This window comes from Arachis ipaensis, chromosome B1, assembly GCF_059453495.1.
Source record: "Arachis ipaensis isolate K30076 ecotype BB chromosome B1, ASM5945349v1, whole genome shotgun sequence".
Classification (NCBI taxonomy): Eukaryota; Viridiplantae; Streptophyta; class Magnoliopsida; order Fabales; family Fabaceae; genus Arachis; species Arachis ipaensis.
Window position 1 is genome coordinate 37,945,309 of NC_142436.1, and position 20,308 is coordinate 37,965,616.

General features: G+C 39.5%; 1 non-coding gene across 1 annotated transcript; it reads left to right on the forward strand.

Moving 5' to 3' along the window:
* Nucleotides 1-9,076: 9,076 nt before the first annotated feature.
* LOC148576249 (small nucleolar RNA R71) lies at nt 9,077-9,180 on the forward strand. The gene has a single exon (XR_015903088.1). It is a non-coding gene; the product is annotated as a small nucleolar RNA R71 (small nucleolar RNA).
* The last annotated feature ends 11,128 nt before the right edge of the window (nt 9,181-20,308 follow it).

Consider the following 20,308-nt stretch of genomic DNA (forward strand, 5'->3'; position numbering starts at 1 on the left):
GAAAGAAAAATTATGAAAAGGAAAAAAATTATTAAGAAAAGAAAAATAGAAAAAGGAAAAGAAAAATAAAGGAGAAAAAAAAGAAAAAAAGAGAAAATAAATAAAAGGGGACAAAATACCCCAAAGTAAATGTTGGTAGCAATGCATATGTACTGTTCTTGAAATTAGAATGCATGAATATGTGAAATAACATGGTTAATGGATAGTTAGGTTTTGTATTATGATTACCTGGATTGTCTAAAGTTAGTTGAAAAATTTAAGTTAATTAAGGATTCAGATTTTAGTCTACTTGACCAAATACAATCCTACCTTGACCCTAACCCCATTACAACCCTTAAAAGACCTCTTGATATGTGTATCTGTGCATTAAATTTTTGTTGATTGGTAGAAGAAGAGCAAGCCATAGAAAGCAAGATTAGTAGAGAATTGAGAGAATCGAACCTTAAACACTTGAGTGACTATAGTGTATACACTTCTAGTGAGGGTTCGATGCTCGATTCTTTGTTCCCGGCTTTCATGAGCTATTTTCTTCTGCAAGTTTACTGATGCGGGGAAAACTTGTCTCTCAACAAATCTCCCTTCGGCAAGTGTACCGAATTTGTCGTCAAGTAAAAACTCACAATAGAGTGAGGTCGAATCCCACAGGGATTGATTGATCAAGAAACTTTAATTAGAAGAATGTTCTAGTTGAGCGAATTCAGAATTTGGGTTGAGAGTTGTAGAAAATAAAATGGCAAGAATGTAAATAACAGAAAAGTAAATGCTAGAATTAAAGGACTGGAAGTAAATGATTGAAAATAAATTGCAGAATTGTAAATGGGAATGGGGAATTTGCTCATAAAAGTAAATGGCAGAAATTAAAGAGAATCGGTAAGATCAGAGATGGGGAGTTCATTGGGCTTAGGAGATGTTGCAATTCTCCAGATCAAGTTCATTTTCATCTCTTCCTCAATCAATGCACTCATTGATCTCCTTGGCAATCTTAAGTGATTGAATTACAATTTCTTGTAATTCAATCTCTCAAATCTTGATCAATAGCCAATTCCTTGGTCAATTGCTCATGAGAAGAGATGAAGTATGGTCACTGATTATACCACATGCATTTCCCAAATCAAGTATTGAGAGGGTTATAGTCACATACCCATCCAAACCCAATTTGGTCCAGCATGAGAAAGCATTTCTAACTTGATCTCTTTATTCCTCTTTCAAGGTTCAAAAGAGATCCAAGTTTGAATAGCTTCTCTTCCAAGATAACTACTCAATTGGATGAAGATCGAAAGCTTTCAAGTAAAATCAAGAGGAAAGATAGAAGAAGAATAATGAAAATTAGTATTGATCCATCAAATTACAACAGAGCTCCCTAACCCAATGAAAGGGGTTTAGTTATTCATAGCTCTTGAAAATGAAAACAAAGATGGAGAATACATCATAAAACTAGAAATTGCAAAGAAAGTAAAATACAGAGAGTAGTTCTCTTTTTCCCCAGCCTCCAGAACTCCTTCTCAATTCAAAGCTACTCCTATATATACTACTCTTCTCAGCTTCTAGTGTGATTCTTCAAGTCTTGGGCCTTTGGATCTTGAGTTTGAAGCAGTTCCTTTCTTTATTTGGACTTGGCTTTACTTGCAGAGTGAAAGTGCAAAGTGGGCAGAGACTTTAGTTCAGGACGTTAGGGGTGTTAATATTTAGTGAGAATATAAGTTCGAGAACGTTAGTGACACTTAACATTGTCACTAACGTTCCAATGCACCCCTTTGCCTCACGTTAAAACCCACGTTAACTAGGTTAACATGGCTTTTAACGTTGCCTTGTGAACATTCGAGAACGTTAGTGACACTCAACATTATCACTAACGTTCCAGTGTGCCCCTTCTTGCTTCACGTTAAAGCCCACGTTAACTAGGTTAACGTGGCTTCTAACGTGGCCTTTGCCATCCTTTGAGAACGTTAGTGACATTCAACATTGTCACTAACGTTCCTATGTGCCCCTAGGTCTCACGTTAGAGTCCACATTAACTAGGTTAACGTGGCTTCTAACGTGGCCATCCTTAGCCATCCCAACGTTAGTGACAATGTTGAGTGTCACTAACGTTGGCTCATCCTTCATTCCTCATCGTTAGCTTCCATGTTAACCAAGTTAACGTGGAAGTTAACGTGACTCTTGGGGGTTGTGTCTTCAACGTTAGTGACAATGTTGAGTGTCACTAACGTTGTCGACAACTCTTCATCCCTTACGTTAGTTCCCACGTTGACCAAGTTAATGTGGGAGTTAACGTGGTACTTTGCATCATAGGCCAACGTTAGAGGCCACGTTAACTAGGTTAACGTGGCTTCTAACGTGGCCACTTATGAGTAATTGCCAATGTTAGTGACAATGTTAAGTGTCACTAACGTTGGCTCAACTTCTCTTCTCCACGTTAGAGTTCACGTTAACTTAGTTAACGTGACTCTCTAACGTGGGCATTGATGGCTTTTTGAGAGTGTTATTGGCAATCACTTTTCTCATTAACCTTGCAAGTTACCTCCCTTTTTCTTGCTTCCTTTTGGTCCTGAAATCAAGCAATAAAGTGCATCAAAGCTCTAGTCCAAGTCATGAGTAATGCAACATAATATTTGTCACTAAACTTATGCAAAATCCTCATGAAATTATGTAAAATGCACAATGTATGCTTGAATCAAGGCATAGGTGAATATCTACCCAAAACTAGCTTATTTCCTAAAGAAATGCATGAAACTAACCTAAAAACAGTAAAAAAAAGGTTAGTGAAACTGGCCAAGATGCCCTGGCATCACAACACCAAACTTAAAGCTTGCTTGTCCCTAAGCAAGTACTGGAACAAGAGAATGACGAATGGAATGTCCAGAGGAATGAGTCATTCTTGTGGAAGTCATGTTACTGATTTTATGGTGGTTTCATGCATAGCAACTTAGGTTCATTCCATTACTAGCTTTCAGACCTTTATCATGTCCTAAAACACCCACTTTGTTTATATCCCATGAGACTTTTATTCATTGATCCTTTTATTGTTATTTCAAGGGTTGTTTGTATTATTTAGGCTAAGTGCTCTGTAAGGGGGCAACTCTTTAAGATAAGCTTTCAGCCAACACTCCCGAACCAGTTGGTTCAAGATGCTAGGTGTTGAGACACCCCTAAGGACTTACTCTCTCAAGCCTATCCCCCATACATACACACCACAGGCATATAGTTTGTTTATTTTCTTTTCTTGAGACCTTGGTGTCCAGCACCTCTTTGGGTTACTAAATGCTCTGTAGTGAAGGTTACTCTTGATAGTGGACTTTCAGCTGATAATCCCGAGTTAGTTAACCCAAGTTACCAGGTGATAAGGCACCCCTAAGAGCTTATTCATCCAAGTAGATCCCTCACACAGGAGCACCACAGACACTTGCCTCAAGATTAAAACCATTGATGCCTAGCCTTATTGCTTACTCTTTTTCTTTTGTTTTTCACTTCCATTGTTCTTTCCCTTTTCTCTTCTTAGGATCTTGCTATTAACTTAGTCTCATGAGTGTATCCAAGCAAAGTATTCAGGCCATATAATTGTCATCCCAGCCTTGTGGTTGAACCAACTTAGCTAACTTATGACTACCCCAAAGATTCATGAATGCACTTCCACAATATGAACTCTACTCTGGTCTTTTAAAAACACTCATTCTCTTTTCATTTGATTCAAAGGGACAAGCATACAAGTAAGTTAAGTGATGGTGCAGTAACATAAAGACTAGTGTACATAGACCTATTCAGAAGTTAAAAGACAGAATTTAAAAAGGGTTCAACTACGAGTAACTACAAATCAAAAGTGTATTCGAACTTCCAACTTTCAACAATTCTGAGTACAATGGAATTAGGTAACAATACAACCTTCGGGTGATGATCTCTGGTCCCCCTCTCTCTTTGTCATCATCCTAGTTTTTGCTGCCTCGCTTCTTTGGGTGAAGGTGCACCATTTCCTTATAGGATTCCTGCAAGGTTACTGGAAGTTGCTTGTTCCCAAAGCACTTGAGACATAGTTAGCTTACATGTATGCTTGTGCCTCTTGAACTCAATTTGGTGTGTGAACACCAAACTTAGTTCTTTGCCCAGTACAAAACATTACATATATGCAGAGACCCTCATATCTTGTTATCAACAAAGCAATGATCACCTATAGTCTAACTACATCTAAGTGGTTTCTCTTGATTGGATGGAGCTAGCAATGTTCTTTTGGAGTGGAGTGTAATTCTAACCAATGTCTTTTAGTGGAACACCAAACTTAGAACTACACTACCACTCTTGGAGTGTTCTGGTGTGGAATACCAAACCTAGCTCCTTACAATACAGGGGAAACAACTTGTGATTTTTATTGAAATAAAGATGAAAGTGAAACTACCTGAGGTTGGGTTGCCTCCCAATAGAGTGCTCTTTTATCGTCGCTAGCTCGACGAGTCCTTAATTACTTGAGATGGTACTTTACTCTGGAGTTTTCCCTCATGTTGCCCAGGTAATGCTTGAGTCTTTGTCCATTCACTGTAAAAGTCCTCTCTGAACCTTCATCCGTGATTTTGATGTGGCCATATGGTGATACTTTTGTAACCATGAAAGGTCCGGACCACCTTGACTTGAGTTTTTCTAGGAACAGCCTTAATTTAGAATTGTAAAGGAGTACTTGCTGCCCTTTTTCGAAACTCCTGGGTGCCAGATGCATGTCATGTTTTCTCTTTGCCTTTTCTTTATACATCTTAGTGTTTTCATAGGCTTGTGACCTGAATTCTTCCATCTCTTGCAGCTGCAAGATCCTTTTTGCACCAGCAGCAATGCTGTCAAAATTTAGTATCTTGATAGCCCAAAGAGCTTTGTGTTCCAGCTCCAGTGGTAAGTGGCAAGCCTTCCCATAGACTAGTTGATATGGAGACATTCCAAGTGGAGTTTTGAATGTTGTTCTGTATGCCCAAAGAGCATCATCCAACTTCTTCGACCAATCCTTTCTAGATGCACCCACAGTCTTTTCCAGGATCCTCTTCAGCTCTCTGTTGGATATCTCAGTTTGCCCACTTGTTTGAGGATGGTAAGGTGTGGCTACTTTGTGTTTTACCCCATATCGTAAAAGGAGAGCTTCTAGTGGTTTGTTACAAAAGTGGCTCCCTCCATCACTGATGAGAGCTCTTGGGACTCCAAACCGGCTAAAGATATTCTTCCTGAGGAAGTTCATGACTACCTTGTTATCATTAGTTGGAGTTGCAATAGCCTCTACCCATTTAGAAACATAATCCACTGCTACCAGGATGTACTTGTTTGCATATGAGATTGGGAATGGTCCCATGAAATCAATTCCCCATACATCAAACAGTTCCAGTTCCAAGATAAAATTTTGTGGCATGGCGTTTCTTTTGGGCAGGTTTCCAGATCTTTGGCATTCATTGCAGCTTTTTACTAGTTCCTTGGCATCCTTGAAAAGGGTGGGCCAAAAGAATCCGCTTTGTAACACCTTTGCTGCAGTTCTGTCCCCTCCAAAGTGCCCGCCATAGCATGAACCGTGGCAGTTCCACAGGACTTCTCTCCCTTCCTCTTCCGAAACACATCTTCTAAGAATTCCATCTGAACATTTCTTGAAGAGATATGGCTCGTCCCAGACAAAGTATTTTGCATCATTCATGAGCTTCCTCTTTTGATGTTTATTGATCCCTGGGGGTAATGCCCCAGTTGCCTTGAAATTTGCAATATCTGCGAACCATGGTGCTTTGTGAACTGTCATCAATTGCTTATCAGGGAAGAGCTCGTTCACATTTGTATCATTCTCTCCACCTTGATCATGAGGGATTCTGGATAGGTGATCCGCCACCTTGTTCTCCACTCTTTTCTTGTCTCTGATTTCAATATCGAATTCCTGCAAAAGTAAGATCCACCTTATTAGTCTTGGCTTTGATTCTTGCTTGGCAAACAAATATTTAAGTGCTGTGTGATCTGTAAAAACAATCACTTTAGCACCAATGAGGTATGATCTAAATTTGTTAAATGCAAAAACTATTGCTAGCAACTCCTTTTCAGTAGTGGTATAATTTCTTTGAGTTTCATTAAGGACTTTGCTAGCATAGTATATCACACGAACTAGGTTATCTTTCCTTTGTCCTAACACTGCCCCAACTGCAAAATCAGATGCATCGCACATCAATTCAAATGGTAGGTTCCAATCAGGTGGGGAAATGATAGGAGCAGAGGATAACCTCATTTTCAAATGTGCAAATGCTAGCATGCATGTTTCATCAAAGATGAATGGTGTATCAGATACAAGGAGATTGCTTAAGGGCTTGGCTATCTTTGAAAAATCTTTGATGAACCTTCTGTAAAAACCAGCATGCCCTAAAAAACTTCTAATTGCCTTGACATCACTGGGTGGGGGTAGTTTTTCAATAAGTTCTACTTTAGCTCTATCAACCTCAATGCCTTGGTGAGAGACCTTGTGACCAAGGACTATTCCTCCTATCACCATGAAGTGGCATTTTTCCCAGTTCAAGACCAAATTGGTCTCTTGGCATCTTTTCAATACCAAGGTGAGGTGATGTAGGCAACTAGGAAAAGAATCTCCGAATACCGAGAAATCATCCATAAAAATTTCAATGAATTTTTCTATCATATCTGAAAAGATAGAAAGCATGCAGCGTTGGAAAGTTGCAGGGGCATTACATAATCCAAATGGCATGCGCCTATAGGCAAACACTCCATACGGACAGGTAAATGAGGTTTTCTCTTGGTTTCTTGGATCAACCACTATTTAGTTATATCCTGAATAACCGTCGAGAAAACAATAATATGTGTGCCCTGCAAGTCTTTCCAACATCTGATCCATGAATGGAAGGGGAAAATGGTCCTTTCGTGTAGCCTCATTGAGTTTCCTGTAGTCTATGCACATCCGCCATCCTGTGACGGTCCTTGTAGGTATGAGCTCGTTCTTCTCATTGGTAACCACAGTGATCCCTCCCTTATTTGGCACAACATGTATGGGGCTAACCCAAGGGCTGTCCGAAATTGGGTATATGACCCCTCCTTGCCAAAGCTTCATAACCTCTTTCTGTACCACTTCCTTCATGATTGGGTTCAGCCTTCTTTGGGATTGAATGGATGGCTTGGCGTCATCTTCCAACAGTATTTTATGCATGCATATGGCTGAACTGATTCCCTTCAAGTTAGCAAGGGTCCATCCAATGGCATCCTTATGCTCCCGCAGCACCTTGAGTAGTTCGTCCTCTTGATCTTGACTGAGGGATGAATTTATGATCACTGTGTAGTTTTTATTTTCTCCTAGATATGCATATTTGAGAGTGGGTGGCAATGCTTTGAGTTCAAGTTTGGGTGCTTCTGATTTTTCGTTCCCTTCCTTTGGTGCATCTGGTATATGTATTTCTGCTGTAGCTACCTCTTCACTTGATTCAGATTCTTCCTCCACCAATCTCTCATTCTCTTCAGGTTCATCTTCTTCAAAATTCTCCTCCACTTCATCCTCAAGTGCATCTAACCTCATGCATTCCCCCAATTGTTCAGGTGTTCATTGTGTAATCTCAGGGTGAGGTCACCCTTCTGAACATCAATGACAGCTCCAGCAGTGGCCAAGAATGGCCTTCCCAAGATGATGGAGGTCTTGGCGTCTTCCTGCATGTCCAGCACCACAAAATCTGCTGGGAATATGAAATCTCCTACTTTTACTAGCAAATCCTCTACTATCCCGTGAGGAAATTTGAATGACCGGTCTGCCAGTTGTAGAGCCATTTTTGTTGGTTTAGCCTCCTCAATTTTCATCTTTCTCATCATAGCTACTGACATCAAATTGATGCTGGCCCCTAAGTCACAAAGAGCCTTTTCTACTGTGATTTCTCCTATAATGCAAGGGATCTGAAAACTCCCAGGATCCTTCAGTTTCTGAGGTAGTTTATGCTGAATGATAGCACTGCACTCTTCAGTTAGTATCACAGTCTCATTGTTCTTCCAGCTTCTCTTCTTAGTCATTAGCTCCTTCAAAAACTTGGCATAAAGTGGCATTTATTCTATGGCTTCAGCAAATGGTATGTTGATTTGTAGCTTCTTGAAGATTTCCAAAAATCTCAAGAACTGGTTGTCATCTTTCTTTTTCTTCAATAGCTGGGGGTATGGAGCTCTTGAGATGTTCAGTTGGGGTATCTTTTTTTCTTTCTGCAGACTTGGCATGGGGGTTTGCATTCCATCTTGCTCTTCTCCCTTTTCATTTGAGCCTTCTTCTTGTGGTTTTTGGGGATGTTCCTTCAGTTCCTTCCCACTCCTAAGTGTGATAGCTTGACACTCCTCCCTTTTACTTGAATGGGCATCATAGCAAAAATTGTGGTTAGGAAGCTGCTTAAATAGATAGCTGATTTGTGTTTCTAGTTTTGTGATGGCAGCATTTTGATTCTGCATGTTTGACTGCACTTCCTCTCTGAATGCTTTACTGTCTTGAATGTCTCTGCATATTCCTTCAATGAAGGTTTCGATCTTAGAGAGCTTGTCATCAATTGATGAGTGGTTCGGAGCAGATGTGCTGTTTTAGTTTTGATAAGTGTGTGGAGAAGTGTTGTTGTGGGGGTGTTGAGATGTCCTCTGGTCTTGGTTTTGATCTTGCTTACTTCCCCACCCAAAGTTTGGGTGGTTTCTCCATCCAGGGTTGTAGGTCTTGGAGTATGGATCATAGTTTTTCCTTGGTGAATTCCCAATGTAGTTGGCTTGCTCCTGACTCCCCTCTTCTTCTTCATTCACTCCTTCTTGGATGGTTGATGAAGATGAGATTGCTGCTACTTGGTTCCTCTCCATCTTCTTGGTGAGGTCAGCCAGCTGCTGGGTAATGAGCTTGTTTTGGGCCAACAGAGCATCTACATTGTTTAGCTCCATCACTCCTCTTGTGTTCCCTCTTTCGGAAGCATAGAAGTAGTCGTTTTCTGCTACTGTTTCAATAACATCTATGGCTTCCTCAATGGTCTTCTTCTTGTTCAAGGATCCTCCAGATGAATGGTCCACAGCCTTCTTTGACTCATAAGAGAGCCCTTCATAGAAAATGTACAGCTGGACCCATTCGTTGAACATGTCTGGTGGACACCTCCTTGTTAAGTCCTTGAACCTCTCCCATGCTTCATACAGAGCCTCACCATCTTGTTGCCTGAAAGTTTGAACCTCAGCTCTCAGCCTATTGATTTGTTGAGGAGGGTAAAATCTTGCTAAGAATTTGTTCACCACATCCTCCCAAGTTGTCAAGCTCTCCCTTGGGAAAGATTCCAGCCACTTGGCTGCTTTGTCCCTGAGTGAGAAAGGAAATAAGAGCAGTCTATAGGCGTCAGGATGGACACCATTAGATTCCACTGTGTCACATATTCTCAGGAAGGTGGTCAAATGTTGATTGGGGTCTTCTTGAACACCTCCTCCAAACGAACAGTTGTTCTGAACAAGGGTGATGAGCTGTGGTTTAAGTTCAAAGTTGTTGGCATGGATTGTTGGCTTTTGGATGCTACTTCCACAATTTCCTGGGTTTGGATTGATGTAAGAGCCCAAAACTCTTCTATCCTCCCAGCATGATTTGCTCTACCTCCTCTGCCATGGTTGTGAGTCTCCTCTTCATGATGATTTTCCATGTTTTCTTCCATGTTTGGTTCAAAGTATTCCTCAAAGTATTCCTCCTCTTCTTCAGCACCAACTACACATTTTTCTTTTGCCTCCCTCCTTAGTCTAAGGAAGGTTCTCTCAAGTTCAGAATCAAAGGAAGTTGAAGCCCTGCTTCTTCTCCCTGTCATACAACCAACAAGTACAAGCAAAGAAAATAGGTGCAGACAGTATTTGTGTCAGAATTACTGTTAGTTGTAGTTGATGCAATATATCAAACAGTTAGTGGGTTAGCAAACAGAATTGGAAATAACAAAGAAAAACAAAAGAGTAAAGGGGGAAGGGAAGAAGTTTAACAAAAACAAAAAGTAAATCACTCAAACAGAAAAATGAAATTCACAAAATAAAAATGCTCAATCTAGTGATCTTCCAATTTAATCATTGTTGATGCACAATCAATCCCCGGCAACGGCGCCATAAACTTGATGCGGGGAAAACTTGTCTCTCAACAAATCTCCCTTCGGCAAGTGTACCGAATTTGTCGTCAAGTAAAAACTCACAATAGAGTGAGGTCGAATCCCACAGGGATTGATTGATCAAGCAACTTTAATTAGAAGAATGTTCTAGTTGAGCAAATTCAGAATTTGGGTTGAGAGTTGCAGAAAATAAAATGGCGGGAATGTAAATAACAGAAAAGTAAATGCTAGAATTAAAGGACTGAAAGTAAATGACTGAAAATAAATTGCAGAATTGTAAATGGGAATGGGGGATTTGCTCATAAAAGTAAATGGCAGAAATTAAAGAGAATGGGTAAGATCAGAGATGGGGAGTTCATTGGGCTTAGGAGATGTTGCAATTCTCCGGATCAAGTTCATTTTCATCTCTTCCTCAATCAATGCACTCATTGATCTCCTTGGCAATCTTAAGTGATTGAATTACAATTTCTTGCAATTCAATCTCTCAAATCTTGATCAATAGCCAATTCCTTGGTCAATTGCTCATGAGAAGAGATGAAGTATGGTCACTGATTATACCACATGCATTTCCCAAATCAAGTATTGAGAGGGTTATAGTCACATATCCATCCAAACCCAATTTGGTCCAGCATGAGAAAGCATTTCTAGCTTGATCTCTTCATTCCTCTTTCAAGGTTCAAAAGTGATCCAAGTTTGAATAGCTTCTCTTCCTAGATAACTACTCAATTGGATGAAGATCGAAAGCTTTCAAGTAAAATCAAGATGAAAGATAAAAGAAGAATAATGAAAATTAGTATTGATCCATCAAATTACAACAGAGCTCCCTAACCCAATGAAAGGGGTTTAGTTGTTCATAGCTCTTGAAAATGAAAACAAAGATGGAGAATACATCATAAAACTAGAAATTGCAAAGAAAGTAAAATACAGAGAGTAGTTCTCTTTTTTCCCAGCCTCCAGAACTCCTTCTCAATTCAAAGCTACTCCTATATATACTACTCTTCTCAGCTTCTAGTGTGATTCTTCAAGTCTTGGGCCTTTGGATCTTGAGTTTGAAGTAGTTCCTTTCTTTATTTGGGCTTGGCTTTACTTGCAGAGAGAAAGTGCGAAGTGGGCGGAGACTTTAGTTCAGGACGTTAGGGGTGTTAATATTTAGTGAGAATATAAGTTCGAGAACGTTAGTGACACTTAACATTGTCACTAACGTTCCAATGCACCCCTTTGCCTCACATTAAAACCCACGTTAACTAGGTTAACGTGGCTTTTAACGTTGCCTTGTGAACCTTCGAGAATGTTAGTGACACTCAACATTATCACTAACGTTCCAGTGTGCCCCTTCTTGCTTCACGTTAAAGCCCACGTTAACTAGGTTAACGTGGCTTCTAACGTGGCCTTTGCCATCCTTCGAGAACGTTAGTGACATTCAACATTGTCACTAACGTTCCTATGTGCCCCTAGGTCTCACCTTAGAGTCCACGTTAACTAGGTTAACGTGGCTTCTAACGTGGCCATCCTTAGCCATCCCAACGTTAGTGACAATGTTGAGTGTCACTAACGTTGGCTCATCCTTCATTCCTCATCGTTAGCTTCCACGTTAACCAAGTTAACGTGGAAGTTAACGTGACTCTTGGGGGTTGTGTCTTCAACGTTAGTGACAATGTTGAGTGTCACTAATGTTGTCAACAACTCTTCATCACTTACGTTAGTTCCCACGTTAACCAAGTTAACGTGGTACTTTGCATCATAGGCCAACGTTAGTGACAATGTTGAGTGTCACTAACGTTGGCTTCTCTTCCCCCCTTAACGTTAGAGGCCACGTTAACTAGGTTAACGTGGCTTCTAACGTGGCCACTTATGAGTAATTGCCAATGTTAGTGACAATGTTAAGTGTCACTAACGTTGGCTCAACTTCTCTTCTCCACGTTAGAGTTCACGTTAACTTAGTTAACGTGACTCTCTAACATGGGCATTGATGGCTTTTTGAGAGTGTTATTGGCAATCACTTTTCTCATTAACCTTGCAAGTTACCTCCCTTTTTCTTGCTTCCTTTTGGTCCTGAAATCAAGCAATAAAGTGCATCAAAGCTCTAGTCCAAGTCATGAGTAATGCAACATAATATTTGTCACTAAACTTATGCAAAATCCTCATGAAATTATGTAAAATGCACAATGTATGCTTGAATCAAGGCATAGGTGAATATCTACCCAAAACTAGCTTATTTCCTAAAGAAATGCATGAAACTAACCTAAAAACAGTAAAGAAAAGGTCAGTGAAACTGGCCAAGATGCCCTGGCGTCATTTACTTGTACTTTATTTTATGATTTGAATTAGTGAAATCCAGTTCATATTTGTTCTTGAAGGATTTGTTTACTTTTAACCAAGTAGAAAAAAAAGCATTCTGCATTTAGTTGCATTAATAGGTTGCATTTCATACATTCTACCATTCCCCTTCACTCTTTTAGTTCTCTTAAGCTTAGCATGAGGACATGCTAATGTTTAAGTGTGGGGAGGTTGATAAACCACTATTTCATGGTTTATCTTTTGCTCAATTGAGTGGTTTTTATCAAGTTTTTGCACACTTATTCATACTATTTGCATGGTTTTACATTCTCCTTCCTGATTTTGTGCTATGATTGAAAACATGCTTCTTTGGCCTTATATTTGCTAATATTAATCCTCTTTTATTACCATTCGATGCTTTGATATGTGCGTTAAGTGATTACAGGGATTACAGGGCAGAAATGGCTTAGAGGATGGAAAGGAAGCATGCAAAAGTGGAAGGAATACAAGAAACTAAAGGAACTGCTAAAGCTGTCCAGCATGACCTCTTGGTACTAAATTGACCATAACTTGAGCTACAGAAGTCCAAATGACGTGGTTCCAGTTGCGTTGGAAAGCTAACGTTCCAGGCGACGCGAACTCGTGGGTCACGCGGATGCGTGATCTGGCAAAAACGTAATCCGGCGAACGCGTGGACGACGCTTCCGTGTGACTTTGCAGCGACCTGTACGTACCAAAAATTGCTGGGGCGATTTTTGGGCTATTTTGACCCAGTTTTTGGCCCAGAAAATACATATTAGAGGCTACAGAGTGGGGGAATGCATCCATTCAATCATCATACTTTCACTCACACAATTTTTAGGTTTTAGATGTAGTTTTAGAGAGAGAGGTTCTCTCCTCTCTCTCAAGTTTAGGATTAGGATTTCAACTTCATTCCAGGTTTAATATTCCTTTAATTTATATTTCTCTTCTACTTTTATTTACTCTAATATTTTTATTTGTATTTGACTTATGTTGCCTAATTGGCTTATGAACTTTTCCATGTTAGGTTTGGATATTCTATTTAATATTAATTGAGGTATTTCAGATTAATGATTGTTTTATTTATGATGCTTTCAATTCAATTTAGATTTATTTTCCCCTTTTGGCTTTGGTTAAGTAAGTAGTAACACTTGAATTATCAACTCAGCTGTTGATTGAAATTGGAATTCTTTGCTGGTTAATTTGCACTCCAATAACTATAGTCTCTCCATAGGAGTTGACTAGGACCTGAGGATCAAATTAATTTGTCCACTTGACTTTCCTTTATTTAGTAAGGGTTAATTAAAAATGGGAGAAAAATCCAATTTTCATCACACCTGATAAAGATAACTAGGATAGGACTTCAATTTCTCATAACTTGCCAAGAGATTTTTATTATTATCAATTTATTTTCCTTGTCAATTAAATTACTTGCCCCTTATTTTCAAAAAATCCAAAAATATATCTTTTTACATAACCAATAATAAATCTTACAACGCGAATTTATTTGTGAAAATTCTAGATCGCGTGAGAGTTTCGTTCTTCAACAACCTGGGCTTTCCAGCAATATATAATAGTCCATACTTTGTCCAAGTTGAGATAACGCAAACTGGCGTTTAACACCAACTTTCTACCCTATCTGGCGTTAAACGCCAGAACTGGCATAAAAGTTGGAGTTAAACGCCCAAACTGGCACAAAAGCTGGAGTTAAACGCCAGGAGTAGTCTATGCACGTGAAAGCTTCAATGCTCAGCCCAAACACACACCAAGTGGGCCCCGAAAGTGGATTTCTGCACTATCTACCTTAGTTTACTCCTTTCTGTAAACCTAGGTCACTAGTTGAGTATAAAAATTACTTTTAGAGACTTACTATGGACCTCATGACATTTTTTACATATGAATTTTGTATCTTCTATGGCATGAGTCTCTAAACTCCATGGTTGGGGTTGAAGAGCTCTGCTGTGTTTCGATGGATTAATGCAATTACTACTGTTTCTCATTCAATCACACTTGTTTCTATTCTAAGATATTCATTCGCACTTCAACATGATGAATGTGATGATCTGTGACACTCATCACAATTCTCAACCTATGAACACGTGCCTGACAACCACTTCCATCCTACCTTAGGTTGAATGTATATCTCTTGGGCACCTGGTTCACGAGTTTGACTGCCTCTCCTGACAACAGAGCATTCAAATCAGTGAGATCAGAGTCTTCGTGATATAAGCTAGAATCAATTGGCAGCATTCCTGAGATCCGGAAAGTCTAAACCTTGTCTGTGGTATTCCGAGTAGGATCCGGAAAGGGATGACTATGACGAGCTTCAGACTCATGAATGCTGGGCGCAGTGACAGTGTGCAAAAGGATCAATGGATCCTATTCCAACATTAGTGAGAATCGACAGATGATTAGCCATGCACATAGACCCTTTTCACTGAGAGGACGGCTGGTAGCTATTGACAACGGTGATCCACCAACATACAGCTTGCCATGGAAGGAGACCTGCGTGCGTGAAGAAGAAGACAGTAGGAAAGCAGAAATTCAGAAGACAGAGCATCTCCAATACCTCAACCTGTTCTCCATTACTGCATAACAAGTATTATTTAATCCATGTTCTTTTAATCATTCCTATTAAAATTGAGAATTATTATTGATATCCTGACTAAGAGTTATAAGATAACCATAGCTTGCTTCAAGCCGACAATCTCCGTGGGATCGACCCTTACTCACGTAAGGTATTACTTGGACAACCCAGTGCACTTGCTGGTCAGCTTCACGGAGTTGTGTGAAAAGTGTGCGATCACGATTCTGTGTACCTAGTTTTTGGCGCCGTTGCCGGGGATTGTTCGAGTTTAGACAACTGACGGTTTATTTTGTTGCTTAGATTAGGAAAAAATTTTCTTTAGTTTAGAGTCTTCTATTATTACTTTTTGGTTAAAATTTTAAAATCCGTATTTTATTTTTCTTAATTATTTTCGAAGATTTTCTAAACCAATAACTTCATAATTTAGTCTTCTGTTTGAGTCTAGTTTTATATTTTAAGTTTTGTGTCATTTTTATAATTTTATTTTTCCTATCATTTTTTTTTCGAATTATTAGTGTTCAGAATATAAAAAATTTTAAGTTTGGTGTCCTTTGTGTTTCTGTTTTCTTAAAAAAATTTTCAAAAGTTGCTCTCAGTGTTCGTTTTGATATTTAAAGTTTTCCTATTTATTTTCTTTGTTTTGATCTAAAAATTCTAAGTTTGGTGTCATTTTTACTGTTTTTCTCTTTCTTCATTAAACTCAAAAATATCTTTTCTCTTTATTTTAATTGATTTTTGAATTTTTCCTTTAGAAATTCAGATTTTTTTATTTATTTTAAAACTTTCTATTTTATCTTATCTTAGTTTTGAAATTTTAAAATTCAAATCTTTTTCAAAAATCATATCCAAAGTTTTTCAATTTTTCTTAATTAATCAATTATTTTAGTTTTAGAAACTTCTATTTTATTTTCCAAATGTTTTATTTTAATTTTTTATTTATTCGGTTATTTTTAATTAAATAAAATAAAAATAAAAATATAATTTATTTGTAATTCATATCAATTCCCTTTTCTCCATCATGGACCTAAGTGGAAATGAACAGTCCAGAAGGACTCTGGGGTCATATGCTAACCCTATTACTGCTGCATACGGGAGTAGTATCTGTATACCTCCCATCAAAGAAAGCAGTTTTGAGCTAAATCCTCAGCTTATTGTCATAGTGCAGCAAATTTGCCAATATTCTGGTCTTCCACAGGAAGAACCTACTGAGTTTCTGGCACAGTTCTTGCAAATTGCTAACACAGTACATGACAAGGAAGTAGATCAGGATGTCTATAGATTATTACTGTTTCCATTTGCTGTAAAAGATCAAGCTAAGAGGTGGTTAAATAACCAACCCACAGCAAGCATAAGAACATGGAAACAGTTATCAGATAAATTCCTAAATCAATATTACCCTCCAAAAAGGATGACACAGCTAAGGCTGGACATCCAAGGCTTTAAACAAGAGGATAATGAATCTCTTTACAATGCCTGGGAGAGGTACAGAGGGATGCTAAGGAAATGCCCCTTTGAAATATTTTCAGAGTGGGTGCAGTTAGACATCTTCTACTACGGGCTTACAGAAAAAGCTCAGATATCTCTAGACCACTCAGCTGGTGGATCTATACACATGAGAAAGACTATTGAAGAGGTTCAAGAGCTTATCGATATAGTTGCTAGAAACCAGCATCTGTACATAAGTAGTGAGTCCTCCATGAAAGAAGAAGCTAAGGCAGTATCAACTGACTTTAGTCCTCAGGAACAAGTTGCTGAACTCAATCAGCAACTATCTTCTATAACAAGGCAGTTAGCAGAATTTAAGGAGATGCTCCAAGAAACCAAAAATGCTAACAAGGATATGGAATCACAATTGAATCAAACAAAACAGCAGTTATCAAAACAGATAACAGAAGAGTACCAAGCAGTTCAATTAAGAAGTGGAAAAACATTGAATACCTCAACTCAAAGCAGCAGAAAGCCAAGAAAAGAACAGCTGACAGAGTACGAGCAACCTGCTACCCAAAATCCCTCTGAGGACAGTAAGAGCCTAGAGAGGAATAACTCTAGCATTCAAACGCCAGAAAAGGGTGAAAAACTAGCGTTAAACGCCCAGTCCATGTCCAGTTCTGGCATTCAAATGCCAAAAATGGGAGGGAATCTGGCGTTAAACGCCCATCCAGCCCCCAGGCCTGGCGTTCAAATGTCAATGAGGGATCAGACACCTGCAAGTGCTTATGGTAACCCCTTTAAGAAGGCTTCTCCAACCACCTCTGTAGGGAATAAACCTGCAGCAACTAAGGTTGAAGAATACAAAGCCAAGATGTCTTATCCTCAGAAACTCCGCCAAGCGAAACAGGATAAACAATTTGCCCGCTTTGCAGACTATCTCAGGACTCTTGAAATCAAGATTCCGTTTGCAGAGGCACTTGAGCAAATACCCTCTTATGCTATGTTAATGAAAGATATCTTAAGTCATAAGAAGGATTGGAGGGAAACAAAAAAAGTCTTCCTTACTGAAGAGTGCAGTGCAGTCATTTTAAAGAGCTTACTAGAAAAGCTTAAGGATCCTGGGAGCTTTATGATACCATGCACATTAGAGGGTACTTATACCAAGACAGCTCTATGTGATCTTGGGGCAAGTATCAACCTAATCCCTGCATCCACTATCAGAAAGCTTGGCTTGACTAAACAGGTCAAACCAACCCGGATCTATCTTCAACTTGCTGATGGCTCCATTAAATACCCATCAGGCATAATTGAGGATATGATTGTCATAGTTGGGCCATTTGCCTTTCTCACTGACTTTGTAGTGCTGAAAATGGAGGAGCACAAGAGTACAACCCTTATTCTAGGAAGACCTTTCCTAGCAACTGGACGAACCCTCATTGATATCCAAAAAGGGGAAGTGACCTTGAGAGTCAATGAGGATGAGTTTAGGCTGAATGCTATTGAGGTAATGAAGCATCCAGACACATCAAAAGACTGTATGAGTGTTAATATTATTGAATCCCTGGTAGAGGAGATCAACATGGCTGAGAGTCTCGAATCAGAGCTAGAAGACATCTTTAAAGATGTTCAGCCTGATCTGGAGGAATCAGAGGAAATAAAAGAACCTCTGAAAATTCCTCAGGAAAAGGAGAAACCTCCTAAACCCGAGCTCAAACCACTACCACCATCCCTGAAATATGCATTTTTGGGAGAAGGTGACACTTTTTCGGTGATCATAAGCTCTGGTTTAAATCCACAGGAAGAGAAAGCACTACTTCAAGTGATAAGGACACACAAGACAGCTCTTGGGTGGTCCATAAGTGATCTTAAGGGTATCAGCCCAGCAAGATGCATGCACAAGATCCTATTGCAGGATGATGCTAAGCCAGTGGTTCAACCACAGAGGCGGCTAAATCAAGCCATGAAGGAGGTGGTGTAGAAAGAGGTCACCAAGCTACTGGAGGCTGGGATTATTTATCCTATTTCTGATAGCCCCTGGGTAAGTCCTGTCCAAGTTGTCCCCAATAAGGGAGGCATGACAGTGGTTCATAATGAAAAGAATGAACTGGTTCCTACAAGAACAGTTACAGGGTGACGTATGTGTATTGACTACAGAAGGCTCAATACAACCACCAGAAAGGATCACTTTCCTTTACCATTCATAGACCAGATGCTAGAGAGACTAGCAGGTCATAAATATTACTGCTTTTTGGATGGCTATTCAGGTTACAACCAAATTGCAGTAGATCCTCAGGACCAAGAGAAAATAGCATTCACATGTCCTTCTAGAGTATTTGCCTACAGAAGGATGCCTTTTGGTCTGTGCAATGCACCTGCAACCTTTCAGAGGTGCATGCTCTCTATTTTCTCTGGTATGGTAGAGAAATTTCTGGAAGTCTTCATGGATGACTTCTCAGTATTTGGAGACTCATTCAGCTCCTGCCTTGACCATTTAGCACTTGTTCTGAAAAGGTGCCAAGAGACCAACCTAGTTTTAAACTGGTCAAAATGCCACTTTATGGTGACTGAAGGAATTGTCCTTGGGCATAAAATTTCAAACAAGGGAATAGAGGTGGATCAAGCTAAAGTGGAGGTAATTGAAAAATTACCACCACCTGCCAATGTTAAGGCAATCAGAAGCTTTCTGGGGCATGCAGGATTCTATAGGAGGTTTATAAAGGGTTTTTCAAAAATTGCAAAACCTCTGAGCAATTTGCTAGCTTCTGACATGCTATTTGTGTTTGAAACATAGTGTCTACAGGCGTTTGAAACTCTGAAAGCTAAGCTGGTCACAGCATTAGTTATTTCTGCACCAGACTGGACATTACCATTCAAACTAATGTGTGATGCTAGTGACCATGCCATTGGTGCAGTATTGGGACAGAGGCATAACAAGCTTCTGCATGTCATTTATTATGCTAGCCGTGTTTTAAATGATGCACAAAAAAATTACACAACCACAGAAAAAGAGCTGCTTGCAGTGGTTTATGCCATTGACAAGTTTAGATCATACTTAGTAGGATCAAAAGTGATTGTGTACACTGACCATGCTGCTCTTAAATATCTACTTACAAAGCAGGATTCAAAACCCAGGCTCATAAGATGGGTGTTGCTTCTGTAAGAGTTTGATATAGAAATAAGAGACAGAAAAGGGACAGAGAACCAAGTGGCTGATCATCTGTCCCGGATTGAACCAGTAGAAGGGGCGTCCTCCCCCTCTATTGAGATTTCTGAAACCTTTCCGGATGAGCAACTATTTGCCATTCAGGAAACACCATGGTTTGCAGACATTGCAAACTATAAGGCTGTAAGATTCATACTCAAAGAGTACAGCAGGCAGCAAATAAAGAAATTGATTTCTGATGCAAAGTACTACTTATGGGATGAACCATATCTCTTTAAGAGATGTGCGGACGGAATAATTCGTAGATGTGTGCCCAAGGAAGAGGCACAGAAGATCTTATGGCATTGCCATGGATCACAATATGGAGGCCATTTTGGAAGTGAGCAAACATCCACAAGAGTCCTCCAATGTGGCTTTTATTGGCCCACCATTTACAGAGACTCCGTAGAGTTTGTACGTAACTGTGATAGTTGCCAAAGAGCTGGCAATTTGCCTCACGGTTATGCCATGCCTCAACAAGGGATCTTAGAGATTGAGTTGTTTGATGTATGGGGTATTGACTTCATGGGGCCTTTCCCACCATCATACTCAAACACTTATGTCCTTGTGGCAGAAGACTATGTATCTAAATGGGTGGAGGCAATTGCAACACCCACCAATGATACTAAAATAGTGATGAAGTTCCTCTAGAAGCATATCTTCAGCAGGTTCGGTGTCCCTAGGATACTGATCAGTGATGGGGGCACTCATTTCTGTAATAAACAG